This window comes from Mesocricetus auratus, unplaced genomic scaffold (genome assembly GCF_017639785.1).
Source record: "Mesocricetus auratus isolate SY011 unplaced genomic scaffold, BCM_Maur_2.0 Super-Scaffold_100004, whole genome shotgun sequence".
NCBI lineage: Eukaryota > Metazoa > Chordata > Mammalia > Rodentia > Cricetidae > Mesocricetus > Mesocricetus auratus.
In genome coordinates, this window is record NW_024429189.1 from 39,564,497 (window position 1) to 39,589,233 (window position 24,737).

At 42.1% G+C, this 24,737-nt stretch overlaps 1 protein-coding gene across 3 annotated transcripts in view; it reads right to left on the reverse strand.

Annotated features, from left to right (window-relative positions):
* Mettl8 (methyltransferase like 8) overlaps positions 1-24,713 on the reverse strand; it is a 97,167-nt gene extending 72,454 nt beyond the window's left edge. The window contains exon 1 of one of the 3 annotated variants that reach the window (XM_040745549.1): positions 24,492-24,713. The gene's annotated coding sequence lies outside the window, so the exon portion shown is untranslated. The remainder of the gene's footprint in view (positions 1-24,491) is intronic. The other 2 variants (XM_040745546.1, XM_040745548.1) reach the window with 2 other exon arrangements.
* Between the last annotated feature and the right edge of the window lie 24 nt (positions 24,714-24,737).

Below are 24,737 nucleotides of genomic sequence, written 5' to 3' on the forward strand. Positions count from 1 at the left end.
ACCTTTTCATGATGATGTTATTTACCTTTTGTTAATTGCCATAGTCCCCAACGGTGTGTAGACAATATGGATATTGTAACAGCAGGTTGGCCTGAATCAAAGAGCGTCAACAAGCCATGCTGAGAATTCTGTCTTCTTCACTAACTGTGCTCTCGGGGGAACCACTCATACTCACACATTTCTTTAATGGAGTCACAAAAAGTGTCTTCACAGAGCACAATTCTTACTTTGTCATGTACTTCCTCAAAAATAAACAAGGTATGTCTGTCAGGAAAACAACAGACACCACACATTGCCTTTGATAAAATTCAGGCTTTTAGGTTAAATTAAAATTCTAATGTGTGTCCACCACTGTGAGGTAGTAGCTTTCCAATATTTGTGCACCACTTTGCTAAGGGTAAGAAACTTTTGATTCATTTAGGACACAATGTCAACATTTGGAGGACCCACTATAATGGATAAACTATTATTTTCCATAATACGGAGACATGTCACAGGGGTGAGAACCTCGCTCCTCCCACAAAACACATAATACGGAGACATGTCACAGGGGTGAAAACTTCGCTCCTCCCACAAAACAGAACAATGAATAGCTGTCATCTTGATTCTCTATGTAGCTCAGGCTAGCCTGGAACTCTATGTCCATCAGGCTGGCTTTGAGCTCACAGAGATCTGCTTAGGCCTCTGCCTCTGTCTTCTTGATTAAAAGTATACATCACCATAAGAAAACATGATGGAAAATTCCGTTTTTAGAAAGATGTTCTGTAAAATAATCAGAATATATTAAGAATTTGTCACAGCACTGTTTGTACATATGCTGGAAAATTATAGTTATTTTTATAGTACTGGCTAGATTAGTAAATGCATATCCATAAAGAGGAAAAACAAGTATCTGTGCAAAATGTTGTCAAAATTTCAAACTTAATACAGAAACCAGTCGTTTGATTGAGTAGGTGGGGAGAAAAGCGAGGGACAAAGGCTTCCGAATAGCCCCCGTCAGGACCTGGTATGCCTACACCGACACAAATGTGCAGACGTGGTCTAGGATGCCGGTTTCTGACTCAGGTTCACAGGTGGTCTCAGCGCCTCTTAACATGCTCCTTCCTGGTTTGGTCGGGCAGTTGATTGGTTCTTGTTTGTTTGTTTTGAGACAGAGTATTAGGTAACCCAGGCTGGCCTCAAACAAAGGCTGGTTTTGAACTTCTTATCCTCTGTCTCCACCTCCCAAAGGGGGGAAAATCCTCAAATTACCTTTGTACTTATCAAACAAATTATTTTTAAAATGAGTTAGTAAACAAGTTCTACATAATATTCATACATAGGGGGGAGGAGGGGAAGAGGCTGGTCTGGGTACTAGGTTGTATTCATTCTTGAAAGGTCCCAGAAGCCCCCATTAGGATGTCAAAGTCCGGTCATCTAGAAGCTTCCTATTCACCTTGATTTTTTTGTTTTCCTTCAAAATTATGCAAATACATGTAATGGTCAAATAAGAAAAGTTAACATTTTATATTATTAAATATTTATCATGTCACTGTGCGGAGAACCTTTGAATGGCTCTCTTCCAGTTCTTTGTAAATGTATACTAAGAAGTCACAGCTACAGCCACTATACTATGAGCAGAATGGCAGTTTACTCCATTTTTTGTACCAGATATAGGATATCTCCTGGCACCCCTTCCTCCCGCCCCTCCCTGCCCTCTAGTGACCACAGTTCCATACTGCCAATTGACATTATGGCTGCTTTCTCTCCTCGTTTAGCAACTGTGCTTCTGATGCACCACGATCTTTTTCATTTATAGTACTTGTTAATCATCTGACAGAAAACACAGATGGCCCCAGTCAAGTCTACCCAAACCTGGGAAAGTGCGTGCGCCCTCTGCTGGCATCGCCAGAAAGACAACTTCCCAATTAGGCATTTTATTTGCCTTTGTTTTTTGGTTTTCTTTTTTTCAGTGAGGAATTTGGGAACTAGTTCCTGGAAGTGCTTGCTGAAAGAAATAACTCCAGACTATTTGCTTTCTATCTCCACATCAAAGAGAAACATCAAATTGTCCTGAAAATATATTCCATCCTATGTGTTGTGGGACTTTGTATACTAAGTTAAAGCAGTAATAAGAAATCCCAGGATCCCAGCAGATGAAGAAGGACCCTGACTTCCAGGTCAGCCGGGGCTACATAGCTGAGCCTTTGTCTTAAAAATTAAAAAAGGAGGAAGGGGCCACAAGATGGTTCAGTGGGTAAAGTGTGCTTACCTCGCTTGCCTGTCACCCTGTCCCAGCACACACCTGCACTTGGATGCCAGAGGCAGGAAGCAAGTTCAAGGCCAGCCTGGCTACAGAGGTGTGTTTGAGACTAGTCAGTGCTACATACCTGAGAACTTGTGTTTAAAAAACAAAAGCAAAAAACAGGGCAGCTTAATCAGAAATCTGCTGAAGAACCAAAAAGTTAACTTCAGAATCTCAGTGAAGGCATCTGTCCTCCTTGACAGAAGCCCCTGCCAGGCTCCATAGCTTTGGCATCACTCAGTCACTGCCTCACAGAAAGCAGGAAACTAAGGTTAAGAATTCTCGGACTGGAACGATGTCTCAGTAGTAAGGGGCACTTGTTCTTGCATAGGATACAAGTTCAATTCCCAGACCCACATGGTGGTTTACAACCATTCTAACACCCTCTTGTCACCAACCTGGGCACTAGGCACTCACATAGTGCACAGATATACATGCAGGCAAAAACACTCATATACATTAAAAAAAAAAGGAATTCTCAAGTTCTGGTCTTGCAAATTCAGCATTGCGAATGCAGCTCTGTTGGCATGACAATCCCCAAGTCAATATGCAGAAGAGGAGCAACGCAATGAAATCCAGCTGTAACCGCAACAATCCCCAGACTTAAACAGAACTAATACAGACTGCTACAGTCCTCCAAATCCTTCCCATGTATCATCTCAGCTAGACTGCTGAAGAACTTATTTAACAGAAGGCAGTGGAGAGATGGCTCAGAGGTTAAGAGTGCTTGCTTCTGCAAAGGGCCCAGACTTGGCTCCCATCACCCACATCAGGGGGTCCATAACCACCTGGAACTCCAGTTCCAGGGCATCCAACACCATTTTCTGGCCTATGCAGGGACCTGCACACACATGTATATATTCACTCACAGGCACATAGACACATACACATAAATAATAATGAGATAACTCTTATGGAGGAAACAAGAAACAGCAATGGAGACAGGGAGATGTGACATAATTTTGGTTATTAGGGTGACCAATGAGGCTAAGAAAGGAACCTCAGCAGCTTAGTATGTGGGCTCATCTTTTCGTTTGTTTGCTTTGTTTTGAGACAGGGTCTCTCTAAGTAGTCCTGGCTGTCCTGGAGTTTGCTATGTAAACCACACTGACTGTGAAAGCATGGACACCCTCTGCCCCTGGCCCTCTGCCCCTGCTCCCCTGCCCCTGCCTGTGCCAAATTAAAGGTATGTGCCCACTAGACCCAGCTTGTGCTCATCTTAACCACTAAGCTTCTCTACAGAGCCATTCACCATAGTCAAGAAAAGTTTAATTCTACATTTCCTGCAACGTTAAGGATAAACAGAGTTTCCAAATATCTGACACAGCCTCCCCATGCGGCTCTTGTATAAATTTGGTGCATTTGTTACCAAGGAAAACATTATTACAACTTAGGTTCCTACTTCATACTTCATCTGTGTGCCTTCATTCCCCACTCGTGGCCCTTTTCCCTCCCACAATCCCAGCCAGGATACCACATTACAACTGGCTTTGTATCTTCTGACTCTGTTGCTGAAAGCAAGACTTTTCTTGTATTTCAAGGTCCCTGTGTTTTGATGAGCGGGTATTTTGTAGAATGTTTCTAGGACCACAGTAAGGATGAGGTTTGTTTGGGTTTAGTCTTGGGGCCGGGACAGAAACCCAGGCCTTAACATGCTAGGCAAGCATTCCGTCACTGAGCTGCACCTCCATCCAAAGGGGATGGCTTTCATGGGGGAATATCCCCAAGACACACATCCCATCAAGAGCACTGTTCTCCCCATGGCTCACCACAGTTCATGTTGGTCTTCATCGCCTGGCTGAGGCAGTCCTTGATGAGCCTCTTTACTGCGGTGGCACTCCCCCAACCTTGGCCACCTCTGCACTGTAGCCTCTGGAAAGAAACTGCAGACTTAAGAAGGGAGGGGCTTGCCGGGCGTTGGTGGCACACGCCTTTAATCCCAGCACTCGGGAGGCAGAGGCAGGCGGATCTCTGTGAGTTCGAGGCCAGCCTGGTCTACAAAGTGAGTTCCAGGACAGCCTCCAAAGCTACAGAGAAACCCTGTCTTGAAAACCCCCCCCCAAAAAAAAAAGAAGGGAGGGGCTTGCAATCAGGTGGATGCTGGTGTCAGCCTTGGCTAGAGGAGACTGAAGACCCTTAACTGGTCAGAATACTGAGAAAACATGACTGCCAAATGTCTAGTCATAGGTGGGACATCTAGGGCTGGTGAGGTGGCTCAGCAAGTAGTCACTTGCTGTGAAAGCCTGGTGACCTGGTCCCTGGAACCCACACAAAGGTGAAAAAACAGACCCAACTCCAATTGTTTTCTGACCTCCATGCCACTTCCACTCTAAGGATCAGGATGTTTTTAAGAGGAGAGCTCTCTCACCCCCACTCCCAGGCTCAGGAAACCCTGCAGAAGAAGGGATGGAGAGTACATGTGAGAGCCTTAAGTGACTGGGAGCAGAACAGAGTGCTGAGCTTAGGCACAGCATGGCTACTGCATTCTTGAACTCACAGCAGCTGCGATTACCTGCACACAATGCGCACAAAATCGGGCTGGTCAATACCGTGTCATGGGAGGGGGAGGGGCTCACGGGACCCCACACCCTTCCCTGAGTATTTTTATACAGATGATGGTTGTTGGGAGAGAGATGTTTCCTTCAGTGGTGTCCAGCTAGTGAGGTGCCCACACTAATAAAACTCACTGGGTCAAAACAAAGACTTGGAAGCAGAAAATGAGGTGTGTGTGTGTGTGTGTGTGTGTGTGTGTGTGTGTGTGTGTGTGTGTACTGTGTGTGTGTGTGCAAGTGCACGCTTGCTGGGAAGAGGAAAGCGATTAGTAGAAGTGGGGGAGACAAAAGGGAGTAATAGGGTGAATATGATTGAAATACATCATGTACATGAACGAAAGTGGCTCAATGAAACTCATTAATATGCATAATAACATATGCTATTTTAAAACACTTTTAGAGAGAGCGAGCAGAAAAGGAACAGGGGAAAGGCCACATTAATATACTGGGATAAACTCTTCAAACAAAACATAAAAATTTAAAAAACAAAAAAGGAGTGTGGTTGGGGGCTGAGGGGTGCAACAGAGAGTGAAGTCATGAGTGAACCTACCAGAAATGCAGGTGCACCCATGCATGCCTGTGACCCCAGAGCTTGGCGGGCAGAGAGAGGGGACTTGTTAGCCAAAAACCTAGCCAAAACAGCAAGTTCCAAATTCAGAGAGAAACTTGTCTGAAAACTTAGAGAATGACAGAGGATATGCTGGCTAGTTTTGTGCCAATGACAAGGACAAAAGCTAGAGTCATTTTGAGAGAGGGAACCTCAGTTGAGAAAAAGCCCTCACTAGACTGGCCTGTGGACAAGCCTGTGGTGCATTGTTTTCTTGACTGAGGATTGATGTGAGGACCCAGCTCACTGTGGGTGGTGCTACCCTGGGCTTGGTCCTGGCTGCTATAAGAAAGCAGGCTGAGCAAGCCATGAGGAACAAGCCAGTAAACAGCGCTCCTCATGGCCTCTGCTTCAGTTCCTGTCATCAGTTCTTGCCCTGGCTTCTCTGGCTTCTCTCAGCAATAGACTGTGACCAGAAAATTTTAAGCTGTAATAAACCCTTTCTTTTCCAAGTTCCTCTTGGTTATGGTGCTTTATCACAACAATAGAAACCCTAACTAAGACATAGAACAACAGCAAAGCCCCCAAAGTCAACATATGGCCTTCACAAGCACAGATATTCCTTAGATACACCTCTATCATTGTGCTTCTGTTTTTACCACTTTATACTTTCTGATACTGCAGGATGCTACAAGCCCATCTTGTTTATTCTTGATCCAACACTACAACCAGCCATTTCTCCAAAGAACCTTTGTTTCTTTTATTAGAGTCTGGGCACTGAGTATGCTCTTTGCTATTAGGCTATCTTTGCTTCTGTACTTCTTGGCTGACAAATCAAGCAAATACATGTATATAACAAACCAGCCTGATTCCCCATCTATGGCTCTAAGTGCTTACATATGGACACATTTGCATCTACATTGAGCTAGAGGTCGAGCCTGCTACAGCCTCTCCTCTTAGGATGGGAAATGCAAGCTCTATTTCTCCCCTCACTGCCTCCTTCTCCCCTCTCCTCTTCCTTCTTTCCTTCCCTTCCTCTCTCTCTGGACTGTAAACTCAGCGGATGACTGAATAAACCCAGAGAGAGGAGGTGGCTTCCAAGATCTTAGTAGATGCTGCTGCTGTCGCTACATCATGACTTTGACTCTTGCTCTGATGCTCTTTCCGATACACAATCCTTCCCTGCAGCCCTAAGTGGGAGTACTTGTGTGGTGCTGAAGGGGTGCTGGAGTCATGTAGATTCTATTCTGTGTTGACTAAAGCTTTAATGGTAGAAATATGAGGAAATGGAATCTAGTTCTGGAAATTTGGTGAACTTGGTGCCTCAGAAAGCCTCTCTGCTAAGCAACACCCCAAAATGTTGGGTAAACAAACAAAAATACATATTATGTTAACAACATACATCACTGAGCCAGCAAGCTAGAAAGATATTTCCAGAAACCAAAATTCCAGACCTGATTGAGCACTGGAGCCAGCAGCAACCCAAAGCCCACAATGCACAAAACAAAATATGTCACCACATTTATCTAAATGGATTCATTTAGTCTAACATTATGAAGTGCATTTATGTACTTTACCACATAATCAAAATAGAGAGAAAAAAATCATAGATCCCAGCAGCAGATATGCAGAAAGCATGGACAAAATCCAATGTCTAGCTGATCAAATAAACAAAACTTTTAGCCCATATGGAACAGGAGAGAATTTTATTAACCTGATAAAGAGGAGCCATCAGCAACCTGCAATGCTAAGGGACTAGGAGTTAGATTCCTGATGGGGGTGTCCTCTGTATGCCGTGAATATGTTTCTCTTACGGTTGATGAATAAAGCTGTTTCAGTCAATGGACAGGCAGAATTTAGCTAGGCAGGAATTCTGAACAAAGAGGCAGGGAAAAGGAAGGGGCAGACACCATGTAGCTACTGGGGAGTCAAGAGACCCAGGCATCACCAGTAAATCAAGATACATGATGGGTTAATAATTAAGAGAGAGTTATCCAGTAAGAAGCCTAAGCCAATGGCCAAACAATTATAAACATATATTAAGTCTCTGAGTGGTTATTTCATAAGCAGCTGCCAGGACCTGGTGGGCGGAGAGAAACTGGGACCAAGATAGATGGAGACAATCTCCCATTACAGGTTCCCTAGTAGGCAGACAGATGGGAAGATCTAGATAGATCAAGACATGTTTACACAATGGTTATGAGTCATCAGTCATCCTGTGTTTCTCTAAATGACCAACCCTAAGTCAGAGGAGGAAGACCCTTCAGAACCCCAGCCCTTGGTTTCTCCACTTCCTGAGTTATCCTTCTGTGTGTGTATGGCAGGGGACTTTTTCTCTGTGTGTCCAATGCATGTGTTTACTGACTCCCAGTACACTGCTGATTCTGACTGATCCTGTTTTTGTGTTTGACATTTCCTCACTGCTACCTGTTGCCCTCTTACTGCTTTTTAACTTTAACTGGAAGAGAAAATGAACCCTATCAAGACCCTTAGCTGCTAGCAATGTTACTCTCAGCGGGAGCTACTCTCTTTATAAATGCTGGAGTCAATTATCAGTATTGTTAACTGAGTAGAAACTCAACTGCAAATTTAGGTCAACACAGTAAAAAAAGAAGTTGAAGTAAAAGATAAAGGGCAGAGAAGTAACAAAACTGTCACAATGTCCTGAACGATTATCAACATTGGAAAAACTCCTGAAGCCCACAAGTGATGATTATTTCAATTAAAGAGGAAGCCTGGCAAGGTTGCTCAACCTACAGAAGACATAGCATGTTTATATACTCACAACAAGAGTAATATTAAAAAATCTAATTGGGCCGGCAAGGTGGCTCAGCAGGTAAAGGTATTTGCCACCAAGCCTGATAGTCAGAGTATGATCCTTGGGACCCACATAGTAGGAGAGAAAACTCACTGGGAGTTGTCCTTTGCCTCCATGTGCACCATGGCAAGCACATGCTCCCCTCCCCCAGTAAATACATTATGTAATAAAACAAAATTTTTATCAAATTTAAAACTTAATTTTTAGCCAGGCATGGTAGTGCATGCCTGTAATCCCAACATGGGGACACTTTGGCAGGAAGATTAAGCTTGATGCCCAGAAGCTTCACAATGAGTCCCTGTTTCAAGAAAGCAAAACAAACATATATATACATATAGCATTTACAACATTTGTTAAAAATATGATATTTTAAGAAGATGCAAAATATTTAAGTCCTTGAAGGAAAATCATCAAACTTCAAAGAAACTAAAAAAGGTCTAAGGAAACCAGGAAAGATTTTTTATAGAGTAATTTGAAATGGGTAGGCATTTCATGCTCTTCAATTTGATATCCCAATCAAAATCCCAAGGGGTACTGGAGATGGCTTAGCAGCTAAGACTGCTTGCTGCTCTTGCAGAAAACCCATCTTCAGTTTCTAGAGGCACATGGCAGTTCACAACTGTCTATAATCCCAGTCTTAGGGGATCCAATGCCCTCATCCTATGTCAGTGGGCACAGGCAGGCAGGTGGTGCACATACACACATTCAGGCAACACACTCATACACACAGAGTTAGATAGATAGATCGATAGACAGACAGACAATAAATACCTCTAGTGAGGATCTCTGTGGAACTTCAGGGGTTTTAAAAACAAAAAGTACAAACAGGGGAAAAAAGACATTTCTTTTTTTTTTTTTTTTCCGAGACAGAGTTTCTCTGTGGCTTTGGAGGCTGTCCTGGAACTCGCTCTGTAGACCAGGCTGGCCTGGAACTCACAGAGATCCGCCTGCCTCTGCCTCCCGAGTGCTGGGATTAAAGGTGTGCACCACCAACGCCCAGCTGAAAAAAGACATTTCTAAAGAGTTGGAATAAGGTATAAACCTTGTCCCAACAGCTGCCAAGTTTTGTTACAAAACTAACTATAATATTTAGTCAGCTATTAGCTCAGCAAGAGAAAGGACAGAACAGAGACTAGAGATAGACCCCAACGATATGCCATGGCTTACATATGATTCAGATGTGTCCCCAAAGGCTCACACACGGGAAACTTGGTCCCCAGCGTGGAAAGGAGGCAGACCCTTTAAGAGTAGGGTCTACTGGAAGACTAGTAGACCACCAGAGGCACTGTTCCTGAGAAGGAGTAACAGAGTTTCTATCAAACCTTGGGCAGGTCCTGGTTCTTAGAAAAACAGCAAGGATGGCCCCTGAATCTCTGGCTTTCTGTCACCATATGATCTCTCATTCTGATCCATGCTCCCTCCATGATGCCATCAACCAAGTGGTGATGCAGTCAAGGGAGCCTTCACAGGAAGACACACAAATTCAGCCACTGGATCTTAACTTTCAGCCTCCAGAAGTAAGAATTAAATAAACTTCTTTATTAAGTACCCAACCTCAGCTATTTTGTTACAGCAACACAAGACAGATAAAGTCACCACATATGAAATTTGATGTACAATCAAGCTAACACTGCAGCTCTACATAGAAATGAGGACTACTCAATAAATGGTTCTGGGACAAGTGGCTAGACCACTAATTTACATCATTCCCACATTTAATTAAAGACTTCAATAGAAAAGACACATTTTTAAAGCCTTTAGAGAAAAAAGGGGGGTATTTTTGTGACATCAAGTTAAAGACCTATTAAACAAAACCCACTAAGTTTTAGTCCTATAGAGAAATCTACATATTTTTTACCCTATTTAAGTTGAAAGCTGCTTTTATACATATAGACATATATTACATATACCCCCAACAACCAAATAAAAATGCAGGGTGTGGATGTGTATATCTATATCCCAGAAAAGTAGAAGTAGAGATAGACAGATTGTCATAGGTAATCGGTGAGCACAGGGTTCAATGAGAGACCCTGCCTCAAAGGTAAGGCAGAGAGAAATCAAGGAAGACACCTGCATCAACCTCTGGCCATTACATGCATGTACACACACATAAACACAGACATATGCACACGTGCGCGCACGCGCGTACGCACACACACACACCACAGTACACATATGCATTTGCACATAAGCTACATATAAATAAATAAGAAAGGAATCTTAGCTGAGTGTTTGATATCATAGGATGTAGAACATCTTCAAAGTTTTCTCAGAGTTGATATATATTTTATAATTATAAATGCTGAAATACCACTTTGCATAAATGCCTAGTGCAAACAGGCAGGTCCATTTCAGATATTGTTGGAAATTCTGTCCTAATCACAGGCCAAAATTCATTTCATAACTTACTTATGAAACTCAAGTCTGCAACCCAAACAGCAAATCTCAAACAAACATTCCAACATGGTATAGTCTAACGATATAATAATTGAATTCTCACATGCTGAGGAATGATGGTAGGGAAATACGAAAAGTCTTTGTTTACTATACTTAAACCATTATGTTTCTGCAAGAACAGACGAGCTTGTATAGATAGTAAAAATACTGCAATCCATACCATACAATAGCCTTGAGTCTGAGCTAATGCCTTTCAGGAAGTGTGCTGTCTGGTGTGACAGCAGGTGCAGTTTAAAGTGTGCACGCTGTGTGTTCAGAGCTAAGGCTGCAACACAGACAAGCAGTGCCAGAAACCCCTCAGACCCATCACACACCCGATTTTTGAATTAATTCTTGGTTGTGCATTCAGAAACCTTTTACTTTTGGCAAATTTTCCATAGCCCCCACATTCAGACATGGGATCCTATCATGGTGGGAATTGGGTTTAAGAAGCAGGGTCCACCAGTACATTCTCCACACTATAACCAAACTGAAGTTATTAAAACAACTAGATCATGCTACTCCCCTTCTCAAAGCCTCTTGTGGCTTTCTGTCACAACGAATAAATGCAAACTCCTTCCTTCAGCCTGAAAGGCTGCTTGTGACTCAGTCCCTACCTACTGCTCTGAGTTTACCTCCCTCCTGGATACAAAAGAGCCACGCCCGACTTCTGGACAGCGTAGAACAAACAGCTTTGTTGTCACAGGCCTCTAGCACCCTGCAGCTGAGCACCCTTTGCCGGGACACTTGCCTTTGTTTGAGAAAGGGTCTCTTGCTGCAATTTCACAGCCCAAGCTAGCCTCAAACTCACATGGACTGGTCTGCCTCAACCTCTTGTGTTCTGAGATTACCAGTATGAGCCACCACACGTCTCTTTCATGAGACCCTCACAGGGCAGTACTCCTCCTCATTCAAGGCCCAGATTTAGAGAGGCCTTCTCCAACCACTCTGGCTAAAGTGGGGCTCCCTTTTTCCTTACAGTGATTACCTGAAAATCAATGCTCTCAATCAATAATGATTAGATGCAACCTTGAGTACTGTCCAGCTGGTCCTCCTATCACAGTCACTGCTATGCTCTGTGCCAAAACAGGTGGCCCGGCAGAGGACAATAACTGTTGAACAATGGCCTACAATAGCCTCGCTTCAAATTTTGTTTCTGAACAAAATATTCAAAAGCCTGAGAGCTAAATATTTAGCTAAAAGATCTTTCTTTAAGCAAATAATATGAGCAGATATTTTAACAACATAAAACAAAGAAGGGATAAAAAAACAGTATTTATTTTACAACCCCCCCAAACTAGAGAATCTGTAATTATAAGCTGTGTCTGTTAATGCTACTTTACCTTTTACATATGAAAAACGCCTACTTTCTTTTTTTTAGATAAGGTCTCACTATGTAGCCTCAGCTATCTGGGAACTCCCTCTGTAGACCAGGCTGACCTTAACCTCTTAAGATATCCACCTGTTGGCCAGGCAGTGCACACCTTTAATCCCAGCACTCCGGAGGCAGAGGCAGCAGATCTCTGTGAGTTTGAGACCAGCCTGGTCTACAAGAGCGAGTTCCAGGACAGCCTCCAAAGCCACAGAGAAACCCTGTCTTGAAAAACAAAAACAATAACAATAACAACAACAAAAAAAGATATCCACCTGTCTCTGCCTCCCAAGGGCTAGAACTAAAAGTGTGCAGCATCGTGACCAGCTTTAAAAGTAGACTTCATAGGGATTTGTATTTCTCATTTCTATTGTAGCTTCCTATTGATTTAAAGCATAAGAGGAGACAAAATCTGCATTGATGCTAAAAGCACTTTGTTGCCGATAAGTTTGACACATTGGTTTTGTAGGTCATTCATTCACTCATTCATTTACTCATTCATTCAATATATACATGGATTAACCACATTTTAAGTAGTCTGCTAAAGAGGCAGAACAATATTACAGCTCATTTTCCTGCCCAGATTAGCTCAGGTGCCACAAGCACATGCAGAGTAGCATGGTGTCACACTCAAGGCTGCTTAGGTGGAGGGGTCAGGGGAAGGGTTCAAGTAGAACTGTGCCATCTGGGAAGAGTCTTGAGCCTAATAGCTAAAAGAAGGAAGGGAACTCTAAAGAAAATCGGGTAGAAAGGCTTGAGCAAGTAGACAAACATTAGAACAGAAACAGACAAGAAGCACAGTCAGAGGTGAGGCTGAGATGTAGCCATGTCCTATACAGGTCACTGAGTGGTCCTGATGGATCCTCTATGGACCCTTAGGGACCAATGCATGTGTCCTCCAGTGAGCCTGCGCAAGAAACCTTTATTTTCAACTTGATCTAAAAAAAAAAGTCTTTGGGGGCCGAAGAGATGGCTCAGCAGTTAAGAGCACTGGCAGTTCTTCCAGAGGACCTGGGTTCAATTCCCAGTAACCACATGGTGGCTCACAACAATCTGTAGTGAGATCTAATGCCCCCTTTTGGTCTGCAGGCAGAACACTATATATATAATAAAAAAATAAATCTTTAAAAAAATCTTCAAAAGATAAAAGAATCTTAACAAAAGGATAGTCAGGATCATATTGATGACCACCTTTCAACTGAGTGTTGTCCAGGGTTTCAGGTCCCACATTTTGGGTTATATTCAACAAACTATACATTTGCCACAAGTGCTGAGTAATGCAAAGGTCCTGCTGGTTTTATGTCAATTTGATACAAACTAGAATCATCTGAGAGGAGTAAACCTCAATTGAGAAGAATGGCTCCATAACAGTGGTTCTCAACCTGGGGGTCGAGATCCCTTTGGGGTTGGTGACCCTTTCACAGGATCACCTAAGACCATCTGAAAACACACATACTTACATTAAGATTCAGAACAGTAGCAAAATTACAGTTATGAAGTAACAATGAAAATAATGTTATGGTTGGGGTCATCACAACATTAGGAACTGTATTAAAGGGTGGCAGCATTAAGAAGGTTGAGAACGCTGTTCCATAAGATCAGGCTGTAGGCAGGAAGGCCTGTAGGGCATTTTCTTAATAAGTTATTGATAGGGGAGGGCCCAACTCATTGTGAGTCAGGCCATACCTAGACAGGTGGTCCTAGGTTCTGTAAGAGAGCTGATTAGGAAATGGGGTACAGATATAAACAGAGAATTCTCAACAGAACAATCTCTAATGGCAGAAAGAAACTTAAGGAAAAGCTCAACATCTCTAGTCGTCAGGGAAATGCAAATCAAAACCACTCTGAGATTCCATCTTACACAGATCAGAATGGCTAAGATCAAAAACACCAATGACAGCTTATGCTGGAGAGGATGTAGAGAAAAGGGAATACTCCTCCATTGCTGGTGGGAGTGCAAACTTGCACAGCCACAGTGGAAATCAATACGGTGATTTCTCAGGAAATGAGGGATCAACCTACCTCAAGACCCTGCAATTCTACTGTTGGGCATACACCCAAAGAAGGCACATTCACACCACAAGAACATTTGCTCAACTATGTTCATAGCAACATTATCTGTAATAGCCAGATCTTGGAAACAACCTAGATACCCCTCAACTAAAGAATGGATAAAGAAAATGTGGTATATTTTATACTCAGTGGTAAGAAACAATGACATCCTAAAATTCGCAGGCAAATGAACAGAACTAGAAAAAAACATCCTGAGTGAGGTAACACAAAACCAGAAAGACAAATATAGTATTATTCACTCATAAGTGGATACCAGACATAAAGTAAAAGATACCCAGCCTACAATCCATAACCCCAGAGAAGCTAAAATACTCTTCCAGAAACAGATTGAAGCAGATGCAGAAATCCACAACTAACCAATGGGCCAAGCTCTTGGAGTACAATCGAAGTGAGGGAGGAGTGATAATATGAACAAAGGAGTCAAGACCATGGTGGGGAAACCCACAGAACCAGCTGACCCAAGCCTGTGAGAGATCATTGACTCTGGTCTGACAAATGGGGAACCTGCATAAGATCTAACTGGACTTCCTTAATATAGGTGACAATGGTGTGACTGGGACAATATATGAGGCCACTGGCAGTGGGTCCAAGATCTAACTCTAATGCACAAACTGACTTAGTGGAGACCATTCTATATGGAGAGATACCTTGCCCAGCCTAGACACAAGGATGTGGAGGTGAAGAGGTCCTCCCTCAATGAGATGATGGGACAGACTTAGTAGACTTCCTAGGAGGCCTTACCCTCTCTGTGGAGCAGATGGAATAGTGGGGGGAGAGGGAGGAGAAGAGGGAGGGGTAACTGGGATTGGAATATAAATGATAACTTAATAAAAAGAAGAAGAAATAACAACAACAACAAAAAGAAAGCAGATTAAGCACTGCCATGAGGAGCAAGCCAGGAAGCGGCATTCCTCAATGGCGTCTACATCAGCTCCTACTGGGGTCTGAGTGCCTGCCTTGGCTTCCCTCAATGAACTGATTGACGATGTATAAGCTACATAAACCCTCTGCTGCCCAAACTGCTTTTGTTGTGCTTCATTACAACCGTAGGAAAGTGAGTAAGACACTGCTGCATATAAATGATGGCCAGTGAGGGTCAAAAAAAGTCCAGGCACACTGACCAAGTTTTTCCGGGGTTTACATAAAGACTGGGGCACTGAGTAATCTGTAACACTAGAAAAACATGTATAGATCTCAGTGTAAGAACAGTATGCATGAAGAACTCATTGACTTTTTTAATTTTTAAGGTCTAGCAAAACAGTATCAATGATCAAAGTGAGTAAGCATCCACTTAAATTTACTGGTTGTATAGTTATGTTCATTTAATTTATAAATGCCTGGTAATGTAGTTGCATAAAAGGAACATAGGACTTTATCATTTTATATTTACATATGTTTAACAATGGAAGATCCTGGGTTGGATTCTGGTTTGAAACATTCTGCAGTGAGTGACTAGGAGCCAAGAAGAACAATGTGACAGCTTTGTGCATTAGTAAAATCACTCTACAAAAACTGTGGCAGGTTGGGATAGAAAATATCCAAGTATAGGCAGAAAGAACAGTCAGAAGGCTAATTAATGATAGGACAAAAGTGGGAAGGCACTAAACTACTCAGATGAAAAGACTGGACAGAAATAGAACCAAAAGGACTTGGTTGTGGGAGAGGCAAAGACAGTCTAATGACTTTCCTTGGGGAGCTTGGTGGTAAGATAAATACCACAGGAAGGGAACATCCCACAATGCTTGGTAAAAGGGTGGAGGCTGCCCAAGCTGTGCACACTTATGCAGTCCCTTCTTGCTCCTCCATAGCTCCAGACTGCTCACTGGCTGTAGAAAACGGTGAGAGAAACCACTTACTATGATGACTTACGGGTCAAGCTTGATACCACTCAGGAAGACATGGAAAACACTTAGAGGTAACCGGCCTTGAAGTACCACCCTGGTAAGAGTGCAAGTGATGGAGAAACATGTACACAGACTTCTCAAGCTTACTGAGTTCCCAGGAGACAAGCAATTGGATCTGTTAGAACTGGGGAACTTTGATTCAAACCAGGATGGACAGTGACATTATAACGGAGCAGCAAATGAAGGTGATGTCCACCATGTGTGTGTGTGGGGTCTGTGTCTGGCCACTGAATAACTCACTGCTGGCGTTTTACACGCAGAAGTGAATGAGTGGAGGGCAGAATCACATGTCCACTACTTGCTATTGTTTTTGTTGTAATATTCAACTATAGTGGTGTTTTAAAGCTTATGTGGAGGCCTGAACTTCAGGCTGGGAGCAGCAGCATCAGAGGGAGGTTTATGAGCCTCAGACCCAGGAGCAGCATCAGAGGGAGGTTCCAGCTTCAGGCCCAAGAGCAAGGAATGACCACCAGGTGAAACCACAGGACCCATTTCCAGCAGCAGCTTCCAGAAACTATTGCAAAAAGTTCCTCTGAAAAAGAGCACCTGTGTCCCAATCAGCGTCCCCTGCCATTTCTTGGTTGGAGATACCCCACTACTACATTGACCACTGAACCCTCAGTCCCATCTACACATCCAATGGGAAGAGCATCCACCCGTGGTGTAGCCACACCTGCACCTCAAGGAGTAACCACCTGAGCATGGGGTCTACTTCCACCAGAAGGAGTGTTCACCAAAAGCTCTGCCCTACTTGTGCCTGAAGGAGTGGTCAACAGAGCTACAGCCCCCAACTGTACCAACTGGAGAAAGAGAAAACCCCTGAAGCACAAGCTTCTCCTACACCTATATTAGAGGAAGAGATGCATAGACAACAAGGCAAGAACACACTCAACAATATAAAGAGCAGTACGGCACCGCTAGACACTAGTGCTGCTACAACAGCAAGACCTGAACATCCAACGCAGATGAAGTAGAAGAAAATGATCTAAAAAATTACTTTATGAGGATGATTGAGACCCTTAAAGAGGAAATGAAAAATTCTCTTAAAGAAATGGAGGAAAAGGTCAGGCATTGGTGGCACACACCTTTAATCTCAGCACAGAGCAGAGACAGGCAGATCTCTATGAGTTTGAGGTCAGCCTGGTCTACAGAGCGAGTTCCAGGATAGGCTCCAAAGCAATACAAAGAAATCCAATTTCAAAAAAGAAGAAGGAGGAGGAGGAGGAGGAGGAGGAGGAAGAGGAGGAAGAGGAGGAAGAGGAGGAGGAGGAGGAGAAGAAAGAAAGAAAGAAATGGAGGAGAAGACAAACAAAAAATTGGAAGATATCAACAAATCCCTTAGGGAAAACCAAGAAAAAACCATCAAACAAGTGAAGGAAATGATTCAAGACATGAAATCTGAAACAGAGGCAAAAAAGAAAACAAACTGAGGGAATTCTGGAAATGAAAAATCAGAGTAAACGATCAGGAACCACAAATACAAGCATAAACAACAGAATACAAGACATGGAAGAGAGAATTTCAGGCATTGAAGATAACTTTATATCTAACAAAATCACAGAAGAAAACTTCCCCTAACAAAAGAAGGACATACTTGTGAAAATACAAGAGGCTTACAGAACAACAAATAGACTGGACCAAAAAAAAAAAAAGTCCCCTCACCACATAATAATCAAAACAATAAACATACAGAATAAAGAAATAATATTAAGAGTTGCAAAGGAGAAAGGCCAGGTAACATAAAAAGGCAGACCTATCAGAATTACACCTGACTTCTCTATGGAAACAGTGAAAGTCAGAAGGTCCTGATCAGATATTACGCAGACACTAAGGGACCATGGATACCAGCCCAGACTGCTTTATGCAGCAAGGCTGTCAATAATCATAGATGGAGAAAACAAGATATTCTATGATAAAACCAAATTTAAACAATAACTATCCACAAACTCAGTCATATAGAAAGTACTAGAAGGAAAAGGCCAACAGAAGGAAATACCTATGTCCAAAAGAACACAGGAAATAGATAAGCTTACAGCAGCAAATCCCAAAGAAGGGAATTGAACACGCAATGCCATCAACAACAAAAACAAAAATAACAGGAACTAGCAACCACTGGTCACTAATATCCATTAATATAAATGGTCTCAATTCACCTATAAAAAGACACAGGCTAGCAGATTGGATATGAAAACAGAATTCATCCTCCTGCTGCATATAAGAAATACACCTCAAACTCACAGACATTACCTCAGAGGAAAGGGTTGGGAAAAATTTTTTTCAATCAAATGGACCAAAGAAACAAGCTGGTGCAGCTATACTAATATCTAATAAAATAGACTTCAAACTAAAGTCAATCAAAAAAGATGAAGAAGGTCATTTCATATTCATCACAGAAAAAAATCCATCAAGAGGAAATCTCAATTCTGAACATCTACACCCAAAACACAAGGGCTCCTGCATTTGTAAAAGAAACAACACTAAAGCTTAAGTCACAAATCAAACCCCACACATTAACATCCCAGTCTCACCACTGAACAGATCTGCCAGACAGAAGCTTAACAGAGAAATAAGGGAACTAACAGATGTTCTGTATGACTCAATTGGACTTAACAGACATCTATAGAACATTCCATCCAACACAAAAGAATATATTTTCTTTTCAACACCTCATGTAACCTTCTCAAAAATCAACCACATACTTGGTAACAAAGCAATCCTCAATAGATACAAAAAATTGGAATAAACCCCTGTATCTTATCAGATCACCACAGCTTAAAGTTACAATTCAACAGCAACATTAATTTCAGAAAGCCCACAAACACATGGAAATTGAACAATGATCAACTGAACCACCACTGGGTCAAGAAAGAAATAAAGAAAAAAAAATGAAAGACTTCCTAAAATTTAATGAAAATGACCCCACAACATACTCAAACTTATGGGGCACAATGAAAGCAGTGCCGAGAGGAAAGTTCATAGCACTAAATAGCACTAAATGCTTACATAAAGAAGCTGCACAGATCTTACACTAGCGAATTAACAGAACAACTGAAAGTGCTAGAACAAAAAGAAGCAAACTCACCCAGGAGGAGTATATGACAAGAAATAGTCAAATTGAGGGCTGAAATCAATAAAGTAGAAACAAAGAAAACAATGCAAAGAATCAATGAAACAAAGAATTGGTTCTCTGAGAAATTCAACAAAACAGACAAACCTTTATCCAAACTAACCAAAAGACAGAGAGAGAATATCCATATTAACAAAGTCAGAAACAAAAAGGGGGACATAACAACAGACACTGAGGAAATATAGAGAATCATCAGGTCATACTTTGAAAACCTGTACTCCACAAAATTGGAAAATCTAAAGGAAATGGACCATTTTCTAGATAAGTACCACATATCAAAATTAAATCAGTAACAGATAAACAACTTAAATACACCTATAACTCCTAAGGAAACCAAAAAAAGCCTAGGCCCAGATGGATTCAGTGGAGAATTCTACCAGATGTTCAAAGAAGATCTAATACCAATACTCATTGTCATTCCACACAATAGAAACAGAAGGAACATTGCCAAACCCTTTTTATGAGGCTACAATTATCCTGATACCTAAACCACACAAAGACACAACTAAGAAAGAGGATTACAGACCATTTTCCCTCACGAACACAGATGCAAAAATACTTAATAAAATGTTGGCAAACCAAATTCAAGAACACATCAGAAAAATCATCCACCATGACCAAGTAGGATTCATCCCAGAGATGAAGGAATGGTTCAACATATGAAAATCCATCAATGTAATCCACCATATAAACAAACTGAAAGAAAAAAAAACCCACATGATCATCTAATGAGATGCTGAAAAAGCCTTCGACAAAATTTAACACCCCTTCATGGTAAAGGTCTTGGATGGAATAGGGATACAAGGAAGATACCTAAACATAATAAAGGCAATATACAGTAACCCGGCAGCCAACATCAAACTAAATGGAGAGAAATTCAAAGCAATTCCGCTGAAATCAGGAACAAGACAAGGCTGTCCACTCTCTCCATATTTATTCAACATAGTGCTAGAAGTTCTAGCTACAGCAGTAAGACAACAAAAGGAAATCAAAGGGATACAAATTGCAAAAGAAGTCAAGCTCTCATTATTTGCTGATAATATGATCCTGTACACAAGTGAACCCAAAAATTCTACCAGAGAACTCTTACAACTGATAAACACCTTCAGTAGTGTAGCAGGACACAAGATTAACTAAAAAAAAGAATCAGTAGCCCTCTTATATACAGATGGCAAATGGGCTGAGAAGGAAATCAGAGAAACGTCACCCTTTACAATTGCCACAAATAACATAAAATACCTTGGGGAAACTCTAACCAAACAAGTGAAAGACTTGTATGATAAGAACTTCAAGTCTTTAAAGAAAGAAATTATTAAAGAAGATATCAGAAAATGGAAAAATCTCCCATACTCTTGGATAGGTAGGATCAACATAGTAAAAATGGCAATCCTACCAAAAGTAATCTACAGATTCAATGCAATCCCCAACAGAATCCCAGCACAATTCTTCACAGACCTTGAAAGGACAATACTCAACTTTATATGAGAATACAAAAAACTGAGGATAGCCAAAACAATCCTATACAATAAAGGATCATCTTGGGGCATCACTATCCCTGGCTTCAAGCTCTTCTATAGAGCTATAGTAATGAAAACAGGTTGGTATTGGCATAAAAACAGACAGGTAGACAAATGGAATCGAATTGAAGACCCTGATATCAACCCACACACCTATGAACACCTAATTTTTCACAAAGAAACTAAAAATATAAAATGGAAAAAAGAAAACATATTCAACAAACGGTGCTGGTCTAACATGTAGAAGAAGAATGCAAATAGATCCATATCTATCACCATGCACAAAACTCAAGTCCAAATGGATCAAAGACCTCAATATAAATCCACTCACATTGAACCTCATAGAAGAGAAAGTGGGAAATACATTTGAACGCATAAGTACAGGAGACCACCTCCTAAATAAAGCACCAGCAGCACAGACCCTGAGAACAACAATTAATAAATGGGACCTCCTGAAACTGAGAAGCTTCTGCAAAGCAAAGCACACAGTCAGCAAGACAAAATGGATCCCTACAGAATGGGAAAAGATCTTCACCAACCCCACATCTTACAGAGGACTGATTTCCAAAATATGCAAAGAACTCAAGAAACTAGAAATCAAACTACCAAATAATCCAATTAAAAATGGGGGTACAGATCTAAGCAGAGAATTCTCAACAGAACAATCTCTAGTGGCAGAAAGACACTTAAGGAAATACACAACATCCTTGGTCATCAGGGAAATGCAAATCAAAGTCATTCCGAGATTCCATCTTACACCAATCTGAATAGCTAAGATCAAAACACCATAGACAGCTTATGCTGGAGAAAGGGAAACACTCTTCCATTGCTGGTGGGAGTGCAAACTTGCACAGCCACAGTGGAAATCAATATGGTGATTTCTCAGAAAATGAGGGATCAACCTACCTCAAGACCCTGCAATTCTACTGTTGGGCATACACCCAAAGGAGGCACATTCACACCACAAGGACATTTGCTCAACTATGTTCATAGCAACATTATCTGTAATAGCCAGATCTTGGAAACAATCTAGATGCCCTCAACTAAAGGATGGATAAAGGAAATGTGGTATATTTTATACTCAGTGATAAGAAACAATGATATCCTAAAATCCGCAGGCAAATGACAGAACTAGAAAAAAATCATCCTGAGTGAGGTAACACAAAACCAGAAAGACAAATACAGTATGTATTCACACATAAGTGGATACCAGACATAAAGCAAAAGATACCCAGCCTACAATCAACAACCCCAGAGAAGCTAGAACCCTCTTCCAGAAACAGATGAAAGCGGATACAGAAATCTACAACTAATGGCCAAGCTCCTGGAGTATAATCGAAGTGAGGGAGGAGCGATAATATGAACAAAGGAGTCAAGACCATAATGGGAAAACCCACAGAATCAGCTGACCGGAGCTAGTGAGAGATCACTGACTCTGGTCTGACAAATGGGGAACCTGCATAAGACCAAACTAGACCCCTTTAATAGAGGTGACAATGGTGTGACTGGGACAATATATGAGGCCACTGGCAGTGGGTCCAAGATCTAACTCTAATGCACAAACTGACTTAGTGGAGACCATTCTATATGGAGAGATACCTTGCCCAGCCTAGACACAGGGGTTTGGAGGTGGAGAGATGCCTTGGTCCTGCCTCAAGGAGGTGATGGAACAGACTTAGTAGACTTCCTAGGGGAGGCCTTACCCTCTCGGGGAGAACATGGGAGGTGGAGGAAGGGAGTGGGGGTAGAGAGAGGAGAGGAGGGATTGGAATGTAAAAAACAAATTCATTTTTAAAAAATCCTGAAAAAAAAGTTATGTGAAAGATAAGCACAGATATAAAAGCTGGACCATTGTGGGAGAGCACTGAGAGATAAGAGCTACAGGAAGAAGAGAAATGATATAAAAGCTGGACCATTGTGGGAGAGCACTGAGAGATAAGAGCTACAGGAAGAAGAGAGATGATATAAAAGCTGGACCATTGTGGGAGAGCACTGAGAGATAAGAGCTACAGGAAGAAGAGAGATGATATAAAAGCTGGACCATTGTGGGAGAGCACTGAGAGGTAAGAGCTACAGGAAGAAGAGAGATGATATAAAAGCTGGACCATTGTGGGAGAGCACTGAGAGATAAGAGCTACAGGAAGAAGAGAGATGATATAAAAGCTGGACCATTGTGGGAGAGCACTGAGAGATAAGAGCTACAGGAAGAAGAGAGATGATATAAAAGCTGGACCATTGTGGGAGAGCACTGAGAGGTAAGAGCTACAGGAAGAAGAGAGATGATATAAAAGCTGGACCATTGTGGGAGAGCACTGAGAGATAAGAGCTACAGGAAGAAGAGAGATGATATAAAAGCTGGACCATTGTGGGAGAGCACTGAGAGATAAGAGCTACAGGAAGAAGAGAGATGATATAAAAGCTGGACCATTGTGGGAGAGCACTGAGAGATAAGAGCTACAGGAAGAAGAGAGATGATATAAAAGCTGGACCATTGTGGGAGAGCACTGAGAGGTAAGAGCTACAGGAAGAAGAGAGATGATATAAAAGCTGGACCATTGTGGGAGAGCACTGAGAGGTAAGAGCTACAGGAAGAAGAGAGATGATATAAAAGCTGGACCATTGTGGGAGAGCACTGAGAGGTAAGAGCTACAGGAAGAAGAGAGATGATATAAAAGCTGGACCATTGTGGGAGAGCACTGAGAGGTAAGAGCTACAGGAAGAAGAGAGATGATATAAAAGCTGGACCATTGTGGGAGAGCACTGAGAGATAAGAGCTACAGGAAGAAGAGAGATGATATAAAAGCTGGACCATTGTGGGAGAGCACTGAGAGATAAGAGCTACAGGAAGAAGAGAGATGATATAAAAGCTGGACCATTGTGGGAGAGCACTGAGAGATAAGAGCTACAGGAAGAAGAGAGATGATCAGTGCAATTCAGCAATGATTTGCATTTCACTACAGCCAAAGAAAATCCAGATATATTTTTCTGGGTTCCAGTTTTCTCAGTGACAGCTGCATTCATGAATGACCAAATTAACTATTGTAGAGCTTTCTAAAAATATACAAAGCACTCCACCCTATGCTATAAGCAAGTCATGAAATATCAGCAAAAAAAGCCAGACCCTGAAGAAAATGCATCAAGGGTAAAAAGACAGTTTTTTCTTTTCCTTTTCCTTTCCTTTCCTACCCCCCCCCTCCTTTAAACAAAACAAAACAAAAAAACTTAAGGGCTTACATTGTGACCAGCACACTCATCCGGTATTGTACTTCTAAGCTGTCAACCAGAAAGGTGGTGTGATTGCTGACTTTTTCTTTGTTCACCTAAGTAGTGATATACCAAGCATATGTGGCAGAGGTTTACAGCAAGGTAATGGTGGCATTTGGTACACAGTTATGGAAATTTTAGTGTGCTGGGAATTTTCACACGCAGGCAGAGCTAATTAACAGAGAATGTTATTTTTTACTTAGGTAAATCAACCTGTACTATCAAAATTGTTCAGTTCGAGGCAGGTGGATCTCTGTGAGTTCGAGACCAACCTGGTCTACAGAGCGAGTTCCAGCACAGCCTTCAAAGCCACAGAGAAACCCTGTCTCGAAAAACCAAAAAAAGAAAGCATTTCGTATTTTATTCCCTATATGGGGGGGAAAATGTAAGCAAGGCAGAGGAAAACACAGCAAGCACCATAAAAACCAGTAGAGAGGACCACTGGGAAAGAGAAATTTAATACTACTTTGGTGGGAAAACCAGCATCTTTCACCACTAATTACAATACAAAAGCATAAGTGTTTATACAACCAAATGTTTAAGTCAACCTCATCCACAACGTCCCACGTGCGGCGGAGGGAAGGCCGCAGGGCGTACCTTTGGATGGTCCCCCTGGACACGTGGCCAGAGCCTCGCGGGGCCAAAGTAGGACTGACAGGCTTCCCACCACCAAGGCGGAAAGGGATTGCTCCTCGGGTGCAGGACCCAGAGATGAGGCGCCACCAGCAGGCGGCTGCACAGCGCCCCCAAGGGTCTCCCGGCTAGCCTCGCGCAGCCCGGAAGGCGACCCGACCCACCGCGCAGCCCTACGGCGCAGCCTATCAGGTTCGGGAGAGGAGGACT